We start from the raw sequence: 13109 nt of genomic DNA, 5'->3' as shown, positions 1-13109 counted from the left end.
GGTAGCAGGGGTGATTATTATGCCCATGATGAGCATTGAACACATCTTATGCAAAAGAAAAAAGTAGCTTCAGATCAGTGGGCCCCGATGCAGAACTTAGACATGGGCCCCCCTACCCCGGTGACAATTCCCTTGCCACCTAGTTTGGCAAACCCACCACCGTTTTGTTTCGGAGTACACACAGAGTAGCATTCTCACTCACCTGTCAAGCGGGCGCGTTTCCACTTTCTTTCTTTAGTGTCCTTCCGTCTTCATCCCTGCAGTGTTTCTGTGACCAAGTGGCATGTATGTAACTTCTTGATCAGTCACAGGGATAGGGACACCACATAGTTTGAGACAGAGGGACGCTGAAGGAAGGAGGAGGTAGTGCGCCTGCTGGACAGGAGAGAATGCTAAGCTGTGTGCACTCTGAAGGAGAAGGGGGTGCTGGTGGCCTCTGTTACCACTAATTTAAAGGGTGGGGATATGGGCAGCAGCACACAACACTGCAATTTGGGGTGAGGGGAGATGCTCTGATAACATTTGCCCAGAGTCACATTTTATTTTATTTAAAGGATACCAGAGCTGAATTAAAAAGTAAAAACGGGGTGAGAACGCATAAATATGATGTATTCCTCATGCCCACCACCGCTCCCCCCATTATTCTCCATTCCCCTCCTTTATTGTGCAAATGCCCCCCGCAGCCACTTAGTGCTTGGCCGAGTCGGGCATTAGTGTGCATGTGCAGAGCGCTCAAAGGCACATGATCAAGAATGTGAGCAGCTGGGCCAGCACCTGTGCAGCAATAAATAATGACTGACTGGGCCGACCAGGAAGTGGCTGCAGGGGGCATTTGCACAGTAAAGGAGGGGGGGGGGGCAGAGGAGAACAGTGGACATGAGGACTGCATAATATATATACAGTATATATATACTGTTACAGTATATATATATATATATACCCCCAGTTTTACTTAATGATTTCTGGGCAGCTGCACTCAAAGTTTTCCCTTTCACCTGTATTTAACTAGGAGTTTTGAATCAGAACTCCTTGAATTTACTGATGGCTTCCACTGTAAAACCTCTACTGTATTTAGCTGTAAAGTACACTAGTCTATGGCAGGCACTTACTGGCAGGCAGCAGACACGTGGACAGCATGCACTCTGGGTTCTGGCTGGCTCACTCTGCAGCTCACTCACTCCAGGATGATTGGGAGGAGCCAGGACAGCCAGAGACGACATCACTGAGCAGCCAACTAGAGGGGGCGGTGCAGAATGACAGGAGTGACTGTCGTCACTACAGCAGCCGCCCAGCTACAGGAGACAAGTAGGAGAGGAGGGGAAGAAAGGGAGAGGGGACAGAGGAGATTGGGGAGGAGGAGACCAGGCAGCAATCACTTGTCTGCGGTGCTGCAATGTAGTAAGTGCCTGACGGCCACTGCAAGCACACCTGCACAGGCAGGGAGGCCGCTCCTGCACACGCCCCCGGGCCCCATCAGGAGGCGGGCCCAGTCGCCATGGCGACCGCTGCGACCTCGGGCCCTACGGCCATGGTTAGTCATAGTATTTGACTGTCATGGACATATATTCTTCAATATATTTTACTAGTAAAAAAAAAATTATTTGCTTGTTTGTATCATACAAAATACATTATATATATATATATATATATATATATATATATATACATATATATATATATATATATATATATATATATATATATATATATATATACATATATATATATATATATATACATATATATATATATATATATATATATATATATAAAATAATTTGTGCTTACAAGGCCAGGAGCAAACATCTCAGGTGTATCTAGCCATCTACCCCATATTTTATTAACCTCCCTAGCGTTCTGGACGAGCTAGGCTCGTCCAAAGACGCCGGAGGTCACCGCTCAGGTCCCGCTGGGCCGATTTGAATATTTTTTTTTTAAACACGCAGCAAGCACTTTGCTTGCTGCGTGCCTTACTCGATCGTCGCCGCCGATCCGCCGCTACCCGCCACAATGCAGGGCCCCCCCAGCCGAGACCCCGTGCGCTGCCTGGCCAATCAGTGCCAGGCAGCGCTGAGGAGTGGATCGGGTCTCCCTGTGACGTCACGACGTCGCCGACGTCGATGACGTCACGACATGCGTCGCCACGTTCAGAACGGGATTTCCGGACGGGCCATTACGCCGGCGGCGATCAGAGGGAAGGGAGGTACGCCGCAGGGAGGGGGGAATCATGTAGCTAGCGCTAGGCTAGCTACATGAGAAATTAAAAAAAAAATGTGCAAAAAACTTTCCCGTGCCCCCTATATGCATGCACTGGCTTTTCTAGTTTAAGGTATTCAACTGTTGTACCCATTGATTTAAAGAGGAACTTCAGCGTAAACAAACACACTGTCATTAAGTTACATTAGTTAAGTTAGTTATGTTAATTAAAATAGGTAACCTCTCTTACCCACCACAGTTCCAACTGTCCTGTGTGCTGATCACCCCTCCCAGTTGCTAGGCAACGTGAATAACAACATAGGAAATCCCATCATGCTTTGCACAGCATCAGGCAGTTTTCTTTGATGGGTGGAGCTTAGCTGAAAACACAGCTAAAAATGATGCTTTGGTAAGAAAAACAAAGTTCTGATGCTGTGAAGCTGTTGAAGAAACACCAAGCCTTTTCAGTTCTGCTGAGTAGATTTTTAGTCCGGAGGTTCACTTTAGGGAAGTAGGGGGGAGGAGAAATGCACGATATAAATGTTATTTGTCTTGTCTTGTCATTTATCCAACATTTTAATCTCAACATCTGGCTTGATAAAAACCTCTGCATCACCAGAAGAATAGTTCCCTTATGACCAGAGAGATCAACCATATTTAAAACACAAGTTTCAAAAGTATTAAGGACTTCTACTTGAAAGACTCCAGATATAGTAGTGGTAACTTCAAGCCGATATCTATTAAGATAGGGCATTTCCATAGCCTGTGTTGTAACTCTCCATTGTCTTTTTTGCATCTGATGCAAAAAGGGTAGTTTGGAAAGCCCTTCTTGAAGAGTCTTTTTGTGGTCAAGTATGCCTTATGCAATACTTTAACCACTTCAGCCTACAGCTTCGAAAATCTTATGCATCCGAGCAATGTTCACCTCCCATTCATTCGCTAATAACTTTATCGCTACTTATCAAAATCAATTGATCTATATCTCGTTTTTTCCGCCACTAATTAGGCTTTCTTTAGGTAGTACATTTTGCTAAGAGCCACTTTACTGTAAATACATTTTAACAGGAAGATTAAGATAGAAATGGAAAAAAATCATTATTTCTCAGTTTTTGGCCATTATAGTTTAAAATTAATACATGCTACAGTAATTAAAACCCATGCATTTTATGTGCCCATTTGTCCCGCTTATTACACCATTTAAATTACGTCCCTATCACAATTTATGGCGCCGATATTTTATTTAGAAATAAAGGTGCATTTTTTCAATTTGCGTCCATCACTATTTACAAGCTTATAATTTTAAAAAATGTAATAAGATACTCTCTTGACATGTATATTTAAAAAGTTCAGACCCTTAGGTAACTATTTATGTAGTTTTTTTTTTTTAATTGTAATTTTTTTAATTATTTTTTTAATACAAAAATGTATTTGGGTAATTTTAGTTTGGGAGGTAAATAGCCAATTTTAGATGTAATATAATGTATTTTTTATTCAATACAGGTATGTGGGTGCAGTTTACTATTTGGCCACAAGATGGCCACATTCAAAAAATTCCTAGATGCGAACAATGTCGCATCTAGGAACTAAAATGAAGAGAAGTTGTTTCCTGGGGGCAGAAATACCACGCTCTCTGATGAGAAAGCGTCGGTATTTCTGCCGGGGACTTGGATCGGTGAATGGGAATTATATTCCCATTCACTGATCGGGGGGGCAGCGGGAGGCAGCGGGGGCGCGCGCGGGCGTGCGCCCGATCGCGCGCACCACACGGCTGCAGCACCACTGCCTATCTGGACGGATATATGCGTCCAGATATGGCGAAGTGGTTAAAGAGGACCTGAACTCAGAACTTTCTCTCTGCGCTAAAAGATATCCAACAGCATAATTACCTTTAAAGAAAAAACATTTCTTGGTTACAGCGGATACAAATCCTACAATAAATTTGCAGTGTTTCTACTTCCTGCTTTCATGGAAGCAGACATATTGTTAACAATCTGTGTTTACCAATTATCTCTCTGCCGTGGCAGGCAGCTGACACAGCTGAGGGATCAACATACAACTTGTGCTTAGTCACAGATGAGGGGGAATTAGACAGGCTAAACTTTCTAAATACATGCAGGGTGTATTTCTATATATTTCCATTCTGTCCTGTGATAGAGTTCAGGTCCATTTTAATTTGGTAAAAACGTCTGTGAAGCATTCTCTGCCAAATGTGGCACTGTCTGTAGTGCTTCTGTCTAATCTTCTTGCATAATATACCCCATTTATCTACATGATTTCTCTACACCATGTCAGTTTACTTTTAGGAAACATGTGAAAGTCAACCTGAACCGAGTAAAATTATTTAAAATAAACACATTATGTACCTGCAAATGAATATTACATACTTACCTCGCCATCAGTTCCTCTCAGAAGCTCACCATTTTCTTCTTACAACGATCCCTTCCAGTTCTGACAAAATTTTGTCAGAACTGAAATATATCAGTTGCTGTCAGTTATATATAAGTTGCTGTCAGTTTTATCCTATTGGCGCCTCTGTATTTTTCGCTATCCAATTATCCACCTGGTGGATAGGTGTGACAGTTTGTGAAGGGTATGAATAATTTTTGACTAGACACTTTTTGCTCAAATGTAAATAAAAGCTGAGAATTTTTTTTTTCCCACAATAATGCCTCTTGTACATAGTCTTATTATCTTTTGGGAGACACCCAGGGCCGACCATAATGCACTATAGGCGCGTGCCTACAGGCATTTAATGATAGAAAGGCGTCTCACACTGCTTCTCAAATGCCTCCCTCCTTCCCTATTCCAAGTCCTGAGCGGTGTGTAAATGAGAGGTTACTCACCCATCTCTTGGCATTCCACTGACAAGATCTCCTTTCAGTCGGGGGCAACTTAATACTGAGGGTACCTCTGGCTTCCTAAGAGATGAATGTGTGAGTACCTAGTACTGTATATAAAATTATCAGGCCATTGATCAATCAACTGCATTAAGTACCAATTAACTTTGTCAACACTGCTATTAACGTTGTGATTTTTTATTGACAATAAAGTTGTGAGCTACGGTTTCAAAGTTTGAACACTTTACTGTCTATATTAAAAAAAAAACAAAAGTTTGCTTTCTTAAAACAGAAAGAATTTGCGATAATTCAGGTTGGAGTGAGCTTGAGATGTCTCCCAGTGCATCACTGCTGAATATATGCAAATTAACCATTGTACCCTTAGAAGCTAAACACACCTTCAGAACCGCTGGAATGCAATGATGTGTCAGCTTGTTAATGTGTACAGAGCCATAATAATCCAGGTGTTGCCCCCACAAGCTCTTACCCATCTAGTGACACGAGCCATGTCCTCTGTCCGTCTAAGCTGTTGTATACAGCCGATTCTGCCGCTGTATACACTAGACCTGCATGGCCTCCATCCTTCAGGGTTCACTGGTGCCCTCTTGCTGCAAGCGATGGAATCTGCTGTATACAGCGGCGGAGATGGCGTGCATAACTGGATGGGTAAGAGAATGTGGAGAAGACACTTGGGGCTGCAGTCCTAGATAAGCTTGAGCAAAGTTGGGCAAGGAGGTGTCAGTGCCACTGTCATTGGAAGTGACTTTGGAGAGGGGTTCCATGGTTTTGTCAGTCTGCTCCTGGGGGTCAAACCAATGCTTATCTCTCTGGTTACTGGAGGCAGTGCTGGACAAGGTGTTACTACTGGAGTGATGGGATTACTGGGCCTCCCCTGAGTGGTGGACAAAATGGAGACAAGCATGAGTCAGTTATTACCCACACTGAATGTGAGCACATATACGGACCAGCACTCACCCTGGAGTGCCTGTGTGTGGAGAGTTCTTGCCAGCCAGCTTCTGTCTGTGCTGTATCTTGTTCACATTGGATTTCATTCTGCTCTGAGATGGAATGCGCCACAGAGGCTCTGAGGAGACAATTCTCCGGCCATGCACACATAGCAGCATCAGTAACGGTGAATAATTAGATGATCTGTTAATTAAGGGGGCAGGTGATGGGTGGGGGGCTGAGAGCTGTGGTATCACCTGGTGGTAGTGTAGTCAGTTTATATGGGTGTGTAGTCAGTGTAGATGTTAGTGTAGTGAGAGTAGCTAGGAGAGTAGTCACTGTAGCTGAGCAGTGTGGCAAGGATAAAGACCTAAAAAGGTCCATAAAATCTATTATGCCCAAAAAAAAAAAAATATATATATATATATATACTGTATATACTGTATATATAGTTACCTTAAGGTCGGAACTTTTTAAATATATACTGTATGTCAAGAGAGTATATTACTGTTAATTATAAAAAAAACAAAAGTTTGCTTTCCTAAAACAGAAAGAATTTGCGATAATTCAGGTTGGAGTGAGTTTGAGATGTCTCCCAGAGCAACACTGCTGAATATATGCAAATTAACCATTGTACCCTTAGAAGCTAAACACATCTCCAGAACTGCTGGAATGCAATGATGTGTCAGCTTGTTAATTTGTACAGAGCCATAATAATCCAACAGGCATACAGACTGTTTCGGATTGTTTGATCCTCATCAGTGCATGGCATGGATTAATTTGGCTCTATGGAGTAGGGCTTGTAATTCCGAGAGGCACAGACTAACCAGCAAGCTCATGGTGACTCAGAACTCATTGGAGTGTGTAAGGGACTACAATGGTCCTAAAAGCCCCCTTACTAAGATGTTAAGAAAAACAAAAGTTTGATTTCCTAAAACAGAAAGAATTTGCGATAATTCAGGTTGGAGTGAGCTTGAGATGTCTCCCAGAGCAACACTGCTGAATATATGCAAATTAACCATTGTACCCTTAGAAGCTAAACACACCTCCAGAACCGCTGAAATGCAATGATGTGTCACCTTGTTAATTTGTACAGAGCCATAATAATCCAACATGCATACAGACTGTTTCGGATTGTTTGATCCTCATCAGTGCATGGCATGGATTAATTTGGCTCTGTTTGTTTTAGGAAAGCAAACTTTTGTTTTTCTTAACATCTTAGTAAGGGGGCTTTTAGGACCATTGTAGTCCCTTACACACTCCAATGAGTTCTGGGTCACCATGAGCTTGCTGGTTAGTCTGTGCCTCTCAGATTTACAAGCCCTACTCCATAGAGCCAAATTAATCCATGCCATGCACTGATGAGGATCAAACAATCCGAAACAGTCTGTATGCATGTTGGATTATTATGGCTCTGTACAAATTAACAAGCTGACACATCATTGCATTCCAGCAGTTCTGGAGGTGTGTTTAGCTTCTAAGGGTACAATGGTTAATTTGCATATATTCAGCAGTGTTGCTCTGGGAGACATCTCAAGCTCACTCCAACCTGAATTATCGCAAATTCTTTCTGTTTTAGGAAAGCAAACTTTTGTTTTTCTTAAAGGGACTCCGAGCTCACCCAAAAAAAGAAAGTTGTACCCACCAGGGGCTTTCTCCAGTCCAGTGCTGGTCGGGAGGTCCCACGCCGGCGTCCTGGCTCCTCTCCTTCTCCCCGCTCCGGAATGGCTGACAGGCCGCAGCCCGGGCGACACTCGGCAGAGTCGGGCTGCTCCTTCCGCGTATGACGCGGCTGACGTCACACGCCGGCCGCCTCGCGTCATCACGGCGGCCGGCGTGAAAGTACTGCGCATGCGCAAAGCATCTTTGAATCTGCAGCCTGGGCTCCCCATTGGTCCGCTGTCTGAGCCATTTTATTGGTTCAGACAGCGGACCAATGGGGAGCCCAGGCTGCAGATTTAAAGATGCTTTGCCCGGGCTCCTTCTATGCGGACAGTAATTACAGTGTTAGATACACTGTAATTACGCGACAGATTTTGCGGCGAGAGGCGGCGGGTGATCTGCGGCGGTATGTATGCCAACAGGGGTGCCGGTGCAGAGCTGCGCGGGGGCTTCTAAACTGTGCGGCGACCCGACGGGGAGCTCTGGGGGTCTCCTTATTAAAGGAGACCCCCAGATGCTGCGGCGGAAGATGGCGGCGGATGTTAGGCGGGCGAGTGCGCATGTGTGGGGAGTGAGGCCGTGGTGCTGATGGACAGCACCACAGCGTAAACCTCACTCCCCATCGCTCGGTAAAAGGGAGCATCGCTCAGGCTTTCGCCTGCGTAATGCTCCCTAACGATCGGCCATCGCGCGAAGGATATGGGCAATAGGATTTGCCGGTAATCCTCGCGCGATGGCAAGGTGATAAGTAGCTCGCATCTGCAAGCTACTTATCACCTTGAATAGGATATGGCCCATAGTGTTTACAGTCTGTACTTTCAAATGGGCTTATCTGCCATAGGCAGTCATGTGACACAGTAGGGGATAAAATTACAGTGATTAGACACAAATGAGGGGGAATTACACAGGCTAAACTCTTTAAAGTGTAACTGTTGGGCATAAAATAAAAAATCAGTTATTTATTTTTATCTGGTAAACAAGTAACCAGGCAATCCAAAAGTTAAAATCAATATTACTTTTCTTGTTAATAAATGATCATTCCCCAGTTTACCTGATTTGGTACACACAAAATTTGGTACGCAAAAAGGAAGTTGCAGGGCATGCTGGGTTGTCCTTTTTTGCTTCTCTACTTCCCCATTAGACTTAACCAATGCAGCCTGATTGGCTCAAGCCTCTTTCACTCCTGTTTTCCCCTCCCACACCTCTGTTCCTCTCTGATTGGCCAGTATTTCTCATGCTGAGGCAATGCACTTTCGATAGTGGAGGGCGGGCAATGCATACACAATCGGGCAGAGGAGAGTAAGGGAGGAAATTACATCAGGATTGGCTTAAAAATTGCCACACTTGAAATGGGAAATGCTAAGAAGGTTTTTTTTTTACTGTAAAAAAACTCACTAAAATCAAAACGTGGACAGTGCAATGTATATATATATATATATATATATATATATATATATATATATATATATATGTGTGTGTTATGTAAGTAGAGCAAGTATTTATCTACTTATATTTGTGTTATTTTTTTCTAAGATAATGTAGCTGACAGCTCATTTTTAAATGCTTTTTTGCTTGTGTCCTGTGCAAGACTTCAGGTCCACTTTAAGGCCATTAGTGTGGGTTCAGGTTTATCTCATTACAAAACGTAATCTAACAAGCAATCACTAGGAGCAAGAGAGGGATTTCAGAGCACCAATAATAAGGTAGCAAATAATCAATGTTCCATCCAGACAGCAAAATACCCATAAACAATAACAAAAGGTTTAGACAGAGGCGCTCAGTGTTGATGATACTGGCAGATGCTGTTTACTCCTATCTGTTATTGCCTTATGAAGCGGGTTTGTATCCCGTGAAACGTGTTGCACTTTATTTGGAGTATCCAATAAAATTGTTTTGACTGAAAATCCACAGTCATGTGTTCTGCTTGGAGGGGGTGAGTCCACCACTGCCTCCTCTATTACCAAGATGGGTTTTTAAGTTCTTTTAGTGTTTTTATCCTATTGGCACCTCTGTTATCCTATTATCTACATCAAGTCCACCCTTGGTGGAGGGTTGTACCCTTCCTTCTTCAACTACAGAGAGCGACTTTTTAATCCTGAGTGGGGTCAGGACAATCTCCCCACCTGCTTTGACAGTGGTTGCCTACTTGGTAACCCTGGTTTGTGAGTATTAAATTAATATTATTACTCTATCAATTATACCTTACCAGTACATACTACACTATATTGGGCTCTTGGTGTTCTCTCTTTTTCTCAAAAGGTTTAAAAAAGTAAATATCCTGCTGAAGTGAGGACACCTTAGAGGGCCTTTAACATAGGCAGCATACACTACAGAGTCTCCGTCCTGGTAGTTCAGCAGTGTCATTATAAATGTTTGCAGAGCGGCTCCAGGTGGAGGGGAACGGAGAGATTAGGGTTAAAAAGACCCACTGTGCGAACACTGGATCTGCATTGTCTGTTCTCCGGTAATTCTGCCTTGCACTGCAAGTTAACGCCAACAACACCGACTCTCCTAATGTAATTTAGGACTGGAGAGATGGTGTTTTCCATGGTACGTACCTTTTCCCTACCATTAATGAAGTCTTGCCATACTAGCGATGTGTAGGTTTTAACCTCATTGATTCTCATTGTAATGTGTGAAAGACAGATTTGTTACATGTTCACCACCTTTAGGATTGTTTGACTGTGATGTAGGATTGTCTTTTGTAAAGGTAACTCTTGGAGGCTGCTTTTCTCAGCTTGCCACAGAGGTTATATTTGGTGTAGTGTGTCAAGTGTCATGCTCTGTACAGCATAGTTTTTCCAGTTTGTACACCACTTTGAGTATTTTTGGAAGCTGTGTTGGGATGTTTTGAAATTAAATGAAGAGGAAATGGCAATATGAATGTTATGTGGCCTGGTATTACAAAATTACTCTATGTTCGAAAAATGTACTGGGCCTGGACCCTGACTTCCATTTGTTAGTTACACATGTCAATGTTTCACGGTGGTGGCCAGGGTAAATTATCTTTGGGCCCCAGAGGATATACCCCTCAGAGGGTATTCTGCACTGCTCCTTCCAGACCTTCCACAACGCACATTGAAGTGAGAGGCATATGCCATATTTATTTTCTTTTAAACAATGCCAGTTGCATATGCTCACACTTCTCCATTACTGGATTAGACAGATGCTGCTTTTATATGGAACTCCTATGATCTAGAATTTGAATGCATTGACTGTCCACTATCTGTACGCTGCATATGAACAAGCTGAACTTGCTTTGCTTAACCTGGAATTTCCTTGCATTTGCTATCCACAATTTTCATACTAAAATGCTGGATTTAGGTGCTTACTACTTGTGAACTAACTCTGTTCCACATATGAACTGCTTAAATACCAGTGCATTGCATATGAACTATCTGAACTGTCCTACATTTGCGATTGGGTTGACAGAATGATTATTGTGCAGTGTCAATGATGCAATGTTTGGCTAACTAGCTATGTCTATGCCCCGATCAGATCCATAAAATCCTGGAATAAGTATATTGCAGCAGAGGTGGCCTTAGAGTATGCGGGGCCTGGGGCGAGTGTCATATGCGGGGCCTAGAGACATATGCTGTGGATACACACGTTGTGGAAGCACACACTCTGTATAGGTTAGATAGGTAGGTGCCTCCAGTATAGGTTAGATAGGTAGGTGCCCCGCAGTATAGATTAGATAGGTAGGTGCCCTGCAGTATAGATTAGATAGGTAGGTGTCCTGCAGTATAGATTAGATAGGTGCCTGCAGTATAGATTAGTTAGGTAGGTACCCCACAGTATATATTAGATAGGTGCCTGCAGTATAGATTAGATAGGGTGGTGCCCTGCAGTATAGATTAGATAGGTGCCTGCAGTATAGATTAGATAGGTGCCTGCAGTATAGATTAGACAGGTAGGTGCCCTGCAGTACAGATTAGATAGGTAGGTAGGTGCCCTGCAGTACAGATTAGATAGGTGCCCTGCAGTATAGATTAGACAGGTAGGTGCCCTGCAGTAGAGATTAGATAGGAAGGTGCCTGCAGTATAGATTAGTTAGGTAGGTACCCCGCAGTATATATTAGATAGGTGCCTGCAGTATAGATTAGGTAGGGTGGTGCCCTGCAGTACATATTAGATAGGTGCCTGCAGTATAGATTAGATAGATAGGGTGGTGCCCTGCAGTATAGATTAGATAGGTGCCTGCAGTATAGATTAGATAGGTGCCTGCAGTATAGATTAGATAGGTGCCTGCAGTATAGATTAGACAGGTAGGTGCCCTGCAGTACAGATTAGATAGGTAGTTAGGTGCCCTGCAGTACAGATTAGATAGGAAGGTGCCTGCAGTATAGATTAGTTAGGTAGGTACCCCGCAGTATATATTAGATAGGTGCCTGCAGTATAGATTAGGTATAGATCAAGATGGCGCCTGCTGGGTAGCCACGGCCACAGGGCTCCGGCTCACATATCTCTTTTTCACCCCTTTTCCCCCTGGACCGACGGCTAAAACCGCCTAGGTAGTCTCCCTCCAGCTCTGCCACACCATCGGGCAGATGGGAGACACATCGGCTTACTGGGCTCAGGCTGAACGGCACTTGCCATGAGGTCCGGCTCACCTAGTGGTCAGCTCAGCTGATGACCCACGTGATGCCGGCCCCAGCCGCTCCGATCTCACCTTTGCTGCTTCTGCTGTCCACGTGGCGCTGGCCCCAGCCGTTCCGATCTCAGCTCTGCTGCCTGCTCACCGGCACTGCCTGGAAACACTGCACAGCCTGAAGACGTGCCTGCTCCAGATGAATCATCGTCCATCCTGCCGCTGACTGGGACACTGCGCAGCCTGGAGATGTGATGCTTTCCCCAGCTGCTCTGAGGAATCCCGGTCCTAGCTGCCACCACTCCACTGGGTGTACCATGCAGTTGCTCTTCAGCAGCCCAGCACAGCAAGCAGGAACCCTTCGCCATCACTGCCAACAGCCTCCTCCTGGATCCACTCGGCACCATCACCCTCGGACCCACTTTAGGCTGCTGAGGCTCCACCACTGGCAGGTCAGTGTTGCCCCACACCAAGCCGCAGACATGTGCCATCCACCAGAAAGCTGCAGGCTAATGCCACCCACTGTCTCCACTCTGTTCTAGAGGTCAGTGCTATCCCCTGGCCCCACACTAAACTGCAGGCCAGTGATGATCCTCTGGCCCCACACTAAGCTGCAGGCCAGTGCTGTCCACCTGGCCCCACACTACTCTGCAAGCCAAGGACCCTTTGCGGAGCCCTGAGGACTCGGAAGCCCACCACGTGGGCAGCAGCTGATGACCACCACTCTCTGACTGCCAGTCGGCTGAGGTCTTGCTGCCTGTCTCCGACCATCGACCGACCGCAACATGTACCTAGGACAGTCTACAGACTAGACCAGCCAGCCAACCATGCCAGTAGCCAACCAGATCACCAATGCAACTCCAGGAGGACTTTTGCCA

At 44.6% G+C, this 13109-nt stretch overlaps 1 protein-coding gene across 1 annotated transcript in view; it reads left to right on the top strand.

The window, feature by feature from the left end:
* Window positions 1-13109, top strand: part of STAT1 (signal transducer and activator of transcription 1) — a 1171385-nt gene that overhangs the window by 1144126 nt on the left and 14150 nt on the right. The window lies entirely within an intron of this gene.

Source organism: Hyperolius riggenbachi, chromosome 7 (genome assembly GCF_040937935.1).
Source record: "Hyperolius riggenbachi isolate aHypRig1 chromosome 7, aHypRig1.pri, whole genome shotgun sequence".
Classification (NCBI taxonomy): domain Eukaryota; kingdom Metazoa; phylum Chordata; class Amphibia; order Anura; family Hyperoliidae; genus Hyperolius; species Hyperolius riggenbachi.
This window is presented reverse-complemented; position numbering and strand designations above follow the sequence as displayed.